The sequence below is a fragment of the Schistocerca gregaria genome, chromosome 2 (genome assembly GCF_023897955.1).
Source record: "Schistocerca gregaria isolate iqSchGreg1 chromosome 2, iqSchGreg1.2, whole genome shotgun sequence".
Taxonomy (NCBI): domain Eukaryota; kingdom Metazoa; phylum Arthropoda; class Insecta; order Orthoptera; family Acrididae; genus Schistocerca; species Schistocerca gregaria.
The window spans coordinates 506732343-506747119 of record NC_064921.1 but is presented as its reverse complement, the minus strand read 5'-3'; the positions used below and the strand labels follow the sequence as shown (position 1 = coordinate 506747119).

The following is a 14777-nucleotide window of genomic DNA, read 5'->3' as shown; positions in this document are numbered from 1 at the left end:
GAAGCTGTATTTTTAATGTTTAAAATAGGTAATTGATTCTGCCACACTCAATATTATGAACATTGGGATGGAATTGTACCTGACTTCTCATCACCATTTCTCTCTGTCTCTCTCTTCAGCAACTATGACATATGCATGGAAGATTTGATGCAAACAATATTACTGGTAGGTTTGCACAGCTATGTTTGCACAAATACCTGATTTATGTGGACAGAAAATTTTTCATCTGGATACTTTGATTGTGGAATGTTCTGCCCAAGTTGATGCTATATTCATGAAACCATGCAGTAGAGCTGCAAGCTGTCAGGAAATACACCGTAACCCAAAGAAATGATTCACCATGAGGAAATTATCTCAATGGATAGAAATCAAATTATCTCAATGGATAGAAATCAATAGACATGATATACATGCACGGACAAACAAATGATCCCGATTTTAGAAAAAATAGATCATTTAGCAAGCAAAAGTGCTTCACAGACTGACCAAGTCAGTAATGCATTGCTACACCTCTGGGCCATATGAAAGCATTATTCAGCTTGGCATTGATTGACAGAGTTGTTGGATGTCCTGAGGGATATCACACCAAATTCTGTCTATTTGACATTTTAAATCATCAAAATCCCAAGCTCTTTGGAGGGCCGTGCCCATAATATTCTAAACATTCTTGATTGGGGAGAGATCCAAAAACCTAGGTGGCTAAGGTAAGGTATGTCAAGCATGGAAATAAGAGGTAGAAACTCCCGCTGTGTTCTGGTGGCAGGATTATCTTTGCTGAAATGTACGCCCAAGAGAAAGTCAGACATGTACTAAAAATATTCAATATTCACCCTACTTTCTGTATATCTTCGGAATATTGTTATCTGGGACTAAAAACTGTAATAAATGATTTACAATATTAAAGTTAAAAATCAACGTATGGTGCTGATGATCTTTCCTTGGTGGGGGCCACGTTCATATAGAATTTTTTGAAAGGAATTTCTGCCATTTGAATTGTTTATTGTTTATTTATTTTACACAATTATGATTATGGTTTTGTAGCCATTCAAAAATTCATGTTGAAATGTCAAAAATGCCTGATCCGTCTGTGAGATGTCATCATTGAAAAAAACATTTCTGATCTTACAGACTACTTGTCATATTACATGATACAAGTACATATCAAGAGATACATATCAGCCATATTATGTACCTTTGATATGTACTCACACTCTGTAATTCATCAACTGGTCTATAAGACCAGAAATATATTTCTTGATGATGACATGTCACAGACAGGTCAGATTTTTTAACATTTAAACATGCACTTGAGAATGGCTATGAAGATGAAATCACGATTATGAGCAGTTAACAATCGAATAACAGAAATTTCTTTCAAAAAATGTATGAGGTACTCCAGGGTCTGGTATTGGGGTCGACGCTGTTTAATCTGTCTGTAAATGATATGGGTGTTGAATAAAAAGAGAAGAAAATATTTCATGCAGATTGCACGACAATGTTGAACAGTGGAAAAAAATGTGGGACAGCTTGAGGAAGAGCTTATATTTCTGTAAATGTCTCAGCTCAGTGGCTCGTGAAAAGTGAACTGATTATAAACCTGAAAAAGGCTATGTACATGGTGCTCAGAAACAAAGAGAATTCTATTTGATCATTTCTTGGGTGAATGTCTGGGATATGTTTAATTCGTGTTCCGATATTTTTTCTGACAGCCTTCCAACCATTCTCAAGGTGATTTGTTTGCAAGTTTTTAAATCAGTTTACACACGGAGTAAACACGCATGTGTCAGAGGTGAAATTGCTGGTAACAAGCCAGAATGTTAGGATAAATGGAAGATGACTTTATCTGTGTTGAGCACAGACAGTAGCTGAAGCCTATCTGCCATTTTGGTGAGTCTGTTTGCTGTTAAAGCCCTGTGTTAAACATATACTCTTAGCATTAATGTTTTGATTTGACAGTCAACTATGATTATGTACTTTGAAGCAGTGTACTTGTGTGGATGAATTTTTGTGATCAGAGAGTTGAAAACATAATTTTTTAACATCAGTTATCACTCGTGCATGATGTACAGCCTGTTTTAAGTGAGATCAAAGAGCAGTGCTGCAATACGAACACTTTACTGAGACTCAGGTTTCACTTTTATTATGTAAGGGCATCTCAGTCACAGATTAAACTTGATGCATCTGAGAGTGAAACTAAGCATCAAGTTTAATCTTTGATTGAACTTCATGTTACCAACAGTATTATCTATGACTGATGCTAATCCACAGTGTGTAAAGTGATTTAAAAACTTGGAAGCCATATGAAAGGCTGTCAGCTGAAATATTGGAATGTGAATTAAAAATATATGAGATGCATGTCTGAAAAAAGATGGAATATTCACTCCACAGGGAGTATTTTACGAAACACAAAGAGAAGTCTGTGCACATGGATTTAGAGATGGAGGACACAAGGCTGGAAGGAATAGAATCTGTCAAATTCTTAGGGATTACTATGAACCCCTATGAACCATGGACCTTGCCGTTGGTGGGGAGGCTTGCGTGCCTCAGTGATACAGATAGCCGTTCTGTAGGTGCAACCACAACGGAGGGGTATCTATTGAGAGGCCAGACAAACGTGTGGTTCCTGAAGAGGGGCAGCAGCCTTTTCAGTAGTTGCAGGGGCAACAGTCTGGATGATTGACTGATCTGGCCTTGTAACAATAACCAAAACAGCCTTAGTGTGCTGGTACTGCGAACGGCTGAAAGCAAGGGGAAACTACAGCCGTAATTTTTCCCGAGGGCATGCAGCTTTACTGTATGATTAAATGATGATGGCATCCTCTTGGGTAAAATATTCCTGAAGTAAAATAGTCCCCCATTCGGATCTCCGGGCGGGGACTACTCAAGAGGATGTCATCGTTATCAGGAGAAAGAAAACTGGCATTCTACAGGTCAGAGCATGGAATTTCAGATTCCTTAATCGGGCAAGTAGGTTAGAAAATTTAAAAAGGGAAATGGATAGGTTAAAGTTAGATATAGTGGGAATTAGTGAAGTTCGGTGGCAGGAGGAACAAGACTTCTGGTCAGGTGACTGCAGGGTTATAAACACAAAATGAAATAGGGGTAATGCAGGAGTAGGATTAATAATGAATTGGAAAATAGGAATGTGGGTAAACTACTACAAACAACATAGTGAACGCATTATTGTGGCCAAGATAGATACGAAGCCCACACCTACTACAGTAGTACAAGTTTATATGCCAACTAGCTCTGCAGATGACGAAGAAATTGAAGAAATGTACGATGAAATAAAAGAAATTATTCAGACAGTGAAGGGTGACGAAAATTTAATAGTCATGGGTGACTGGAATTCGGTAGTAGGAAAAGGAAGAGAAGGAAACGTAGTAGATGAATGTGGAATGGGCAAAGAAATGAAACAGGAAGCCGCCTGGTATTATTTTGCACAGAACACAACTTAATCGTAGGTAACACTTGGTTCAAGAATCATAAAAGAAGGCTGTGTACATGGAAGAAGCCTGGAGATACTGACAGGTTTCAGATAGATTATATAATGGTACGACAGAGATTTAGGAACCAGGTTTTAAATTGTAAGACATTTCCAGGGGCAGATGTGGACTCTGACCACAATCTGTTGGTTATGACCTGTAGATTAAAACTGAAGAAACTGCAAAAAGGTGGGAATTTAAGGAGATGGGACCTGGATAAACTAAAAGAACCAGAGGTTGTACGGAGTTTCAAGGAGAGCATAAGGGAACAATTGACAGGGATGGGGGAAAGAAATACAATAGAAGAAGAATGGGTAGCTTTGAGGCATGAAGTAGTGAAGGCAGCAGAGGATCAAGTAGGTAAAAAGACGTGGGCTAGTAGAAATCCTTGGGTAACAGAAGAAATATTGAATTTAATTGATGAAAGGAGAAAATATAAAAATGCAGTAAATGAAGCAGGAAAAAAGGAATACAAACGTCTCAAAAATGACATCGACAGGAAGTGCACAATGGCTAAGCAGGGATGGCTAGAGGACAAATGTAAGGATGTAGAGGCTTATCTCAGTAGGGGTAAGATAGATACTGCCTACAGGAAAATTAAAGAGACCTTTGGAGAAAAGAGGACCACTTGTATGAATGTTAAGAGCTCAGATGGAAACCCAGTTCTAACCAAAGAAGGGAAAGCAGAAAGGTGGAAGGAGTATATAGAGGGTCTATACAAGGGCGATGTCCTTGAGGACAATATTATGGAAATGGAAGAGGATGTAGATGAAGATAAAGTGGGAGATACGATACTGCGTGAAGAGTTTGACAGAGCACTTAATGACCTGAGTCGAAACAAGGCCCCTGGAGTAGACAACATTCCATTGGAACTACTGACGGCCTTGGGAGAGCCAGTCCTGACAAAACTCTACTATCTGGTGAGCAAGATGTATGAGACAGGCGAAATACCCTCAGACTTCAAGAAGAATATAATAATTCCAATCCCAAAGAAAGCAGGTGTTGACAGACGTGAAAATTACCGATCTATCAGTTTAATAAGTCACAGCTGCAAAATACTAACGCGAGTCCCTTACAGACGAATGGAAAAACTAGTAGAAGCCAACCTCGGGGAAGATCAGTTTGGATTCCGTAGAAATGTTGGAACTCGTGAGGCAATACTGACCCTACGACTTATCTTAGAAGCTAGATTAAGGAAGGGCAAACCTACGTTTCTAGCATTTGTAGACTTAGAGAAAGCTTTTGACAATGTTGACTGGAATACTCTCTTTCAAATTCTGGCAGGGGTAAAATACAGGGAGCGAAAGGCTATTTACAATTTGTACAGAAACCAAATGGCTGTTATAAGAGTCGAGGGACATGAAAGGGAAGCAGTGGTTGGGAAGGGAATGAGACAGGGCTGTAGTCTATCCCCGATGTTATTCAATCTGTATATTGAGCAAGCAGTGAAGGAAACAAAAGAAAAATTCGGAGTAGGTATTAAAGTCCATGGAGAAGAAATAAAAACTTTGAGGTTCGCTAATGACATCGTAATTCTGTCAGAGACAGCAAAGGACTTGGAAGAGCAGTTGATCGGAATGGATAGTGTCTTGAAAGGAGGATATAAGATGACCATCAACAAAAGCAAAACGAGGATAATGGAATGTAGTCGAATAAAGTCGGGCGATGCTGAGGGAATTAGATTAGGAAGTGAGACACTTAAAGTAGTAAAGGAGTTTTGCTATTTGGGGAGCAAAATAACTGATGATGGTCGAAGTGGAGAGGATATAAAATGTAGACTGGCAATGGCAAGGAAAGCGTTTCTGAAGTAGAGATGTTTGTTAACATCGAGTATAGATTTAAGTGTCAGGAAGTCATTTCTGAAAGTATTTGTATGGAGTGTAGCCATGTATGGAAGTGAATCATGGACAAGAAGAGAATAGAAGCTTTCGAAATGTGGTGCTACAGAAGAATGCTGAAGATTAGATGGGTAGATCACATAACTAATGAGGAAGTATTGAATCGGATTGGGGAGAAGAGAAGTTTGTGGCACAACTTGACCAGAAGAAGGGATCGGTTGGTAGGACATGTTCTGAGGCATCAAGGGATCACCAATTTAATATTGGAGGGCAGCGTTGAGGGTAAAAATCGTAGAGGGAGACCAAGGGATGACTACACTAAGCAGATTCAGAAGGATGTAGGTTGCAGTAGGTACTGGGAGATGAAGAAGCTTGCACAAGATAGAGTAGCATGGAGAGCTGCATCAAACCAGTTTCAGGACTGAAGACCACAAAACAACTATGGATAATGAGCTGGAATGGAAACAGCATGTTAATCGTGTCTGTAAGAAGCAGCTCCATCACATTCATAATGAAGCAGCTGCTGCAATATGCAGACAGACAGGATCTGTCCACAGTATACCATGAAGTCTTTCAGCCGTACCTGCAGTATGGAGTGACAGTACAGGGAAACTCAAAACATTCAAGAGACAGAAAGAATGTACACATAAAAAAATTAGACTCTTAAATGTCTTCACAGGATGGTGTATGATAACTGAGAGCTTACACAGTTGCAGTTATGTACACTTTTATTTGCAGCAGATATAATTCTGGATGACAACTTGAATATTGAATGTTGGGTTCCATAAGGTTCCCTTCCTGTGCAATGACCATGGAATACAATATTATACAGAATGTAGCAACCAGTTGCGGAAACATAATTTATTTATCTTGTAGCAAATTGATTTGACTGATATCAGTGATCATCAGTGCATTTTTCTAACCGATACATGCCATAAGTAGAAGTACAGTCCTTGGCATATTTCTGTCATCAAGTGACACACCATAGGTCAGTCGAAATCAATTTGCAACAAGATAAATAAATTATTTTTCCGCTACTGGTTGCTACGTTCTTTATAACCTGAAGATTGTCCCTATCACAGAGTATAACATAAACAAGTCCACTGCAGAGATACCATTCCACGATAGATATCGGAGTAATATCAGTGCGGCATGTTAGTTGTGGAGACACAACAGGAAGATGGTGAGACACGGAGATGAAGCATTGTATGTAGGGCAGGGTGGCATATTACACTTGCAGTCTGATGTGGTGAGTCACGTTATAAAGCAATGATATGGGGATGGCATGGCACATGTATAGCATGTATGCGTAGATGGCTTGATTCACAGGTGGCATTGCATGAAGATAGCTTGACATAGAGATGGCTCAACGTGGAGACAGCATGGTGTGGGAATAGCCCAATGTGGCGAGGGCTCTATGCAGAGATGGTGCGGAGGCACTGCAGCATGGAGATAACTCAACGCGGAGACAGAGTGTCATTGAAGTAACTCCGTGTGGTGGCGGCTCGGCATGGTGTGTGGCAACAGTGTAGATGTGAGCCACAGGGCTGGTCTAAGTGAAGTTCCAACTGATGGGCTGCTGTTGCAGCAGTGTCTGGCCCAGAAGTGGATGAGCAAGTTAATGCTACCTGCTGGAGGACTGCACACCTGGAGTACCAAACAGGTGGAAGGATATCCATGTAAGTTTGATGATCAAGTGACCCTTCAGGAAAGTGGCCCTGCGATAGTAGCACCACTGTTTACTGATGCAAGTGCTGCTTGATAACGTGGCAGGTGCCACCAGAGGACACCTGCTGTAGACAGTGATTAAACAGATCATTTGTAAAAGATATAGTGTCTAAAACACGCAAACTGATGTGATTCGTAAGTAGTCTCATCAGAGAAACACTTGTGGTCCAAGGGTACGCGAACACTCAGGGTGCAAGCATTATGATGAAAGTAGCTGGCAGATGGACAAAAAGGTCATCTGAAACATGCTGAAACAATTTCAAAAATCTAGGCATCTTATCTTTTTCATCTTTGTACATATATAAATATTAATACACACCACAAAAGGTAGCTCAGAGAGGATTACAAATACTGCTGGATACACTCACAGCACAAGGAGGAAGAACTATATACGAAACATACCCCTCTGACTGAAAATGCTTGAAAAAGGGCCTCATTACTCAACTGTTGAGCTGTTAAGCAGTCTGCCAAAAAACCTACATGATGGTATACATGCTGCCACTAGCTTTCCAAAGAAGATGAGAGTATGTAGTGAAAAGGGAATTTTCTGATGTTAAATGGCTTCCAGATACAAATTTAAGAACACAGTTTAACCTCTGACACCTGTGTGTCAAAATGCTTACATTAGGAGAAGGGAAAGAAACGGGAAGAGAAGGGAAGGAAAAATAATGACATGAGTTTGATAGGAAGTAATGCAACACTGTCATAACATGAAGGATGTGCATCACATGGCTTGCCCACTGTTATATAGCTAATAGGAGAAGGTCAGTTGAAATGTGCTGTGAGCAGTGATGGCTGTGTTTGGGCCAGTTGGGGTGTGTGCTCTCTGAAAGTGTGGGAGTTAGTTAGTTAGAGGCCTATAGTATGTTTAGAAAAAACAATGAACGTGTGTGGATCTAGATTAAAATGGCATGTGATCGGAGCGCACAACAATGTTTCTTTCTGGCACTGCATCCCATGACAGTGCATGATGCCACACACAAAACCACCGTGTTCACCTGAGTTGCGTCCGTGCAAATACAACCTATTTGTCAAAATGAATGAATCTCCTCATCGCACATACTACAACACGAGAAAAGACATCATCCTTGCCATAGTGTGGTCCTTGAGAGACATCGATGATGTGCTGACAGTGTGCAATGCCTTCTGTCTCTGTGAGGGAATGTGATCAAGATGTGGGGTGATTATATTGAGGCCATGTATGAAGGAGATCCCAGAAGTAATGTCTCTAGTACATAGTTTTGCAGCTTGAACATTTTTTCTATTTTTCCACATAATTGCCATTTTGATCGAGGCATTTTTGTAAATGTTGCAGAGGTGTGGTCTTCTGTCAGCATTTTTGGGACCCATTCTGTGCACACCTTCTGAAATTTCAACACTTCATTCAAAGTCTGGTGAATGGTGCTTCAAGAAACCTCAGGAAGAACATTGCAGAGCTCATGGAGAGTGATCTGCCAATCTTGGAACACAATTTGTTCAACCTTTGTGAATGTCTCTTCAGGAATTGGCACTCTCCTGTCTTTCCTCATCATGAATTTCAGCAAGACCACCTGCAAACTCTCTACACCATTTGCGGGCATTTTTGACATTCATATGTGATTCTCTGTACACTTCTGTTAACTGTTGATAAATATCGATTGGTTTAGTGTCTTTTACACTCAGAAACCGAATAACTGCATGAACTTTGCGCCTGGCGTTAGTGACTAACGGGAGCTCCATTACAACTGACTGCCAAGCCAATACTGAAAACTCCAGTGGATGTGCAGTGGTTTCTGTAGAGAGTGGAGGGAGCAAGGATAAAAACAGTGTGACTGACAGCCACACAAACAGTTTCCCTTTGGCCTCAACACTTTGGAGACCTTACTTTTAGAATTACCCTTTAATATGGCAAACGTTTGTCAATAAAGTCAGGAATGAATTATAATCATGTTGCTACTACTTTTTATCCATCCATGTAAACAATAATTTGCAACTGAACTGAATAGTATAATGGAAAGAGTTGTAGCTTCTTATAGTATAGCTGGTTCACTGATTGAGATGTTTATTTACAGTTAGTTTAGGCATGTTTGTAGTTTATAATTGATGATGTTCATTAATAACATTAGTGATATAATCCAAATGATAGTCAAAGAAATTTATAAATGTATCTACAACAGCAATTTTGTTGCCTTCTATTAATTTGTTCTACGTGCAATGTGACTACTGAATATGTCATCAGTGACTACTTGAAATTAATATAAGACAATTATAACGTATTATTATGTTATGTTTAATGCTGCTTCACTTAACATCTCTTTGCAAATTTCATGGTGTTGGAATAAACTGACTGTGAAGGGGTTCTATATAATTTATGTAAGATGTTCATTTTTTACCCTGATGCCACAATTATACCTGTTGCTCTTTCATAGCTAGAAATGTGTCAGTATAGTTCCAGTACGTGACGTGGCATATATTATTTTGGCATAGTAGTAAGATAAGGTTGTCAGCTGTCTACAGTTTTTAAGCCTGTATATATTCTTCACCTTTTATTTTACTTGAAGGCATAATATGTTGGTATCTTTTAAATAACCCTTCAATTGTTGAGATAAAGAATAGTAATTTCAATCTCGAGGAAGTAGGTGCTGTAAGCATTCTGGGCTACATGCCTTTCACCTGTATCCATCTGACAACCTCTATTATTCTTGAACCATAGAATGCAGACTTTCATGGCTGGTATTTGCATTATTGGTGTTATTTGTTTTCAAGGAATAATTCTCCATGTAACATTTCATTTTCCATTGCTGGAGATATCACCAGAGGATTTAATAACTCAGCAGTCAGTTGAAATCTCAAAGCATAGCAAGCCTAAACTGTTTACTAATGCCCATAAAATGGATATCATCTTTACTATTCTTTCATAACGTTTTTCAACTTTCCTGATTTAACTTAACCTGATGTAAGTAAATGCCCATTAAATAAAATTATATAACTTTACGGTAAAGAGAAACATAACCATGTAGTATCCTGTAAACTATATCCATTTTTGCAAAAGTTTAGCATGATCTTCGAAATGCTCTCTCTTTCTTGATGAAAGTCAGATAAGCAGTCTAAAGTATCCAATTGCGTGTGAATTTATATTTAAATATCACTATCAAGCTTGTTAGTAGGCTATAGATGCATGCATAGGTAACAGCTTCTGATTGTCAGGTTAAGTCCATCTCTATTTCCCTACGTGATGTACTCGACAGAGCTCTGTTAGCAAAGAGTGACTATTAGTAGCTTATTCTATTAAAAAGCATTCTATTAAAAAGCAATGGACAACTCTCTTGACATGTATACCACATTATTTTGCTCATCTCTGTTTTAATTAATTGTGTGAAAAAATCATATCTGGGACTACTTTCTACTACCAGGTGTCAATATTAGTTTGTCTGTCTGTTTATTGGCTATTTAATTATTTATCATATCATTTTAAGTACAGTATTAAATATAATACAAACAATAACACATGTAATTTATGAACAGACATTTAAGTTCTTAATATTATCAACTGTGTCATCCGTAGTTTTAAGGAAATCATCGCAAATGCCACAACTTGCTTTGTTGGGACATTCTGTAACATTGTGATGAACGGTTTGCCTGGCTGCTCCTTTTTTAAGTGAGAATAATTCATATTACTGAGCCAGACAATGGAAAATCTGTAATGGAATATCAACAATATGAAATTGATTGATTGTTGCTTACCAATATAGGAGGTGTGGAATGACCAATATGCACAATGGAAAAGTCCTGCTGGATATTATTAGCCATCAGAACAAGTTCGTTATCAAATGTAGATACAATAAAATGCACAAACATACTCATATGCATAACTCACACATGGCTACTGTTGCTTCTGGGCATGAAGGCACTTTGCGACTGCATCTGAGGTGACAGAGGTGTTAGTGTGGTGGATAGTGTGAGTGCTGAAGAGGCTTGGTGCAGGGGGGGGGGGGGATAGCAGAAAAGGGGTGGACGAAGATGCTAGGGCTGCCTGTGGGAGCATGCAGGGTTATGATGGGTTGCTTGGTGCAACTTCTGAAGCCTGTGCAATGAAGCAGTGAAGAGGATAGGAAAGATATACAGTAGGGAAGGGAATAGGTAGGAGTATGCACGTCTGTTGGCAGGAAGGAAGGAAGAAAATTGGGTTTAACATTCCATCGACATCTAGTTCACTTGAGATGTGGAGCACAAGCTTGGATTGTGTCAAGGATGCGGAAGGAAATTGCTTGTGCCCTTTCTAAGGCACTACCTTAGCACTTGCCTGGAGCGATTTAGGGAAATCACAGAAAACCTAAATCTGGATGGTGGTATGCAGGTTTGAATTGTCATCCTCCCAAATGTGAGTCCAGTGTGCTAACCTCTGCATGGTGCCAGAACAGAAGGTACCTGGACACGACAGTGGCCATATGTGTGTTAACATGTGTGTGTTTCGTTTTGTCTGCATCTGATGAAGGACTTAGTCTTATGCTAATAATATCTAGCAGTCTTTTTTCATTGTGCCTCTTTGCCACTCAACACCTCATCTATGTGGTGAGTAGCAATATATCCTTTTCATATTGTCATATTACACAGTTATATGCCAAATGTGGCAGAATTGTATGCCATTTTCGATAAGAGTCCAGTACCCTGCTGGAACTGTGAGAAACTCAGCAATAACGGTAGTTATGTAAATGGTGCTCCATTTTTTATTAGTGCCCATTAAAATTCTTTATCATGGTACAGGTTATCTGAAAGGTATGTAGAGCAAACAATTTTTTCCATGAGAATTCGTTGTGTTTCCTTTTGACAACTGGTATATCCTCAGCCAAACATAACAACTTCTGATATTCTGATGAAGACTGGAATGTTATGTTAGTAATAATAGATTTTGTTATTGGATTATATTATTAGTAAATGACTAGTTTTTAATAAATGGATAATGAATCAGTGGCTGAGCGATAAGGACTGTGACCTCCAGACCACCCTTGAGAAGAACGGACAGAAATAAGGGTGCCCTACTCTTCAAAAGGCTCTACTGGATGCCGCTCATGAAACTATACCTGCTTCATCGAACAAAGGCAGGCACCCCTGGTGGATGACAGAATGTGATCAAGCTATAGAGGAAAGCCATAGATCCAGGATCAAGTGGAATCAGCACAAAGGTAAGCCCAACCATCAGGCGTTCACAGTGCAAAGAAAAACAACAGTGAGCATCGTCCACAAATCCAAGAGGAACCACAACATGCCTCAAATACTACAGACAGAAGAAGACTTCAAGAAAAACAATTCAAGAGATCTTTACAAGCGCATCAAGAAACAGACTACTTCATGCACAGTCCCAACCCTACATCTCAGAGGGCCAGATGGGTGACTACAAAATTAATAACAGGGACTGCACAAAAACCTTTGCAGAATACTTCCAGAAACTCCTCAATGCAGAACAGCCAAAAGAGAGACTTTCTTTCATCGAGCCTACTGTCAGGAACCAGGGCTCTATACCCTGCAACAGGGAAGAAATAGAGAAGATCATCAAAGACTTTAAGAACAACAAGGCCCCAGGTGGAGATGGTATAGTTGCAGAAATGTGGAAGCACATAGATCACAAGTCCCTGCAGACTATCACTCAGATCATTCAGGACATTTGCAGAACAGAGGTCTTCCCAGAGGGATGGACCTCAGCCATGATCCATCTAATACACAAGAAAGAAAGTAAGACCGACCTCAACAACTACAGAGGCATCTCCTTGTTGCTTATAACCTACAAGATTTTCTCTAAAGCCCTGCAAAAACTGCTAGACTCTCAACTAGGTGAATACCAGGCTGGTTTCCATGCAAGTAGGTCCTGCAGAGAACAGATTCAAAACCTCAAGACCATCCTCTCATATAGGAGCTGAGGGGGACACCCATGAGTAGCCATTATGGTAGACTTCCAGAAGGAATATGACTCAGTAGATCAACAAACCCACTTCTCTATCCTGTGGGAACTAGGCCTAGATGGGAAGACTACCAGACTGATCCAAGCTACCCTGAAGAACACAATCTCCAAAGTCAAGTTCAGGGGTGAACTCTCTGCAAGCTTTCCCATCCAGACAGGAGTCAGGCAGGGGAATTGACTCTCTTGCATCCTCTTCAACTGTGTTCTGGAGAAAATCGTCAAAGAATAGACTTCCAGGTCGTCACCAGAAGCAGGACTGAAGCTTGGGTACAAGAAAGACAACCTTAATATACACTGTCTAGCCTTAGCTGATTATCTCACCCTATTGGCCAACAGCATGGAGGAGGCTACTCACCAACTACAGAGCCTCTACAGTATTGCAGCAAAAATCTGCCTGAGGATCAACATATGGAAGACTGAGTTCATCACCAATATCAAACAGGTTTCTTCTACAGTCCCACTAGGAAATAATACTTGTTGTAACGGCGACTGGAACGGTTGCGGGGTTGTAGTGACGGAAACGTGGCGGGACCCGTGGAGTGGCCCGTGAACAACAACACAATGGGAGAGGACAGAGGACCTTACGACACAACAAGAACAGACAACAGAATCATGAACCAAACAAGACAACCACGTCCACTCGTATAGAAACACGAAAGTCAGTACGCAGTCTGAGGCAATATGTCCTGAGACGCACGCGAGGTTAGACTGGCAGGCTGAGCAACAGGCAGATGCTTAAGTACTCGATTGGGAACCCCACTATTGGCCACTGCAACCATGTGTTCCACTGTGGTACCCTCACTCTAAATGCGAGCCAGGAGGCACGCCCATCACAGCTTGGTACAAAGACCTCTACAGGTCTTCGACGTCCATGACGTCTGTCGGGGAGTCAAATTCCATGCCATGCAGTACCAGAATACTGTCTGTAAAGTTCGTGCAGTCAGGTACTTGGGAGAATGGATCTCAGCAGGCGAAAGTGAAACCTTGACCATAGATGCCAGGTGCTCCAAGTTAGAGAGGGCGTATCATTCCTGTAAGAACATCTATATTTTCAAGTACTTATCCAAGAACATGAAGCTGAAGCACTACAACTCTGTAGTAAAACCCTGTGCACTCTATGCCTCTGAGTGCCTCTTGATGAATCAAAAGAGCCCACTCAGGAAACTAGTACTTAAAGAGAGGAAGATTCTGAGGAGACTACTAGGAACAATAAGAGAGGAAGATGGTACCTACATCTATATCTACATCCACATCCATACTCCGCAAGCCACCTGACGGTGTGTGACGGATGATACTTTGAATACCTCTATCGATTCTCCCTTCTACAGAATCAGGCACAATAACGAGCTCTATGAACATCAGGAAGACATAGTAACATGTAGGAGGAAAAGGCGACTGACCTTCTATGGGCACATGACCCGCCTGAATCACTCCAGGCTCACCAACAAATCTTCACAGTGATAAGAAGGGAAAGGCATCCAAAGCCAAATGGATCACATCTGTTAAATCGACTTAGAGGAACTGCAGATCCCATTAAAGATGAGCGAGAACCAAACTCAATACTGGAATGTCATCCTGCAGGGATTCTTCCCACTGTCTCTCACAAGCAAGAAGTATACAGGCACCACCAGACCTAAGTGGACGGATGAGAGGAAGCAGGCTCAAAGCCAGAAGATGAAGGCATACTGGGTCAAGAAAAAGCAGAAGACCCTAGCTGAGACTGAAGCTGAGCCCCATGATCTCAAGTAGGGCAAAACAAAATGAAAAAGAAAAAAAAGTCTTGTAGTGATT

General features: G+C 40.4%; 1 protein-coding gene across 1 annotated transcript in view; it reads left to right on the top strand.

The window, feature by feature from the left end:
* LOC126328907 (cytoplasmic dynein 2 heavy chain 1) overlaps positions 1–14777 on the top strand; it is a 906666-nt gene that overhangs the window by 25984 nt on the left and 865905 nt on the right. The gene's annotated exons all lie outside the window — the stretch shown is intronic.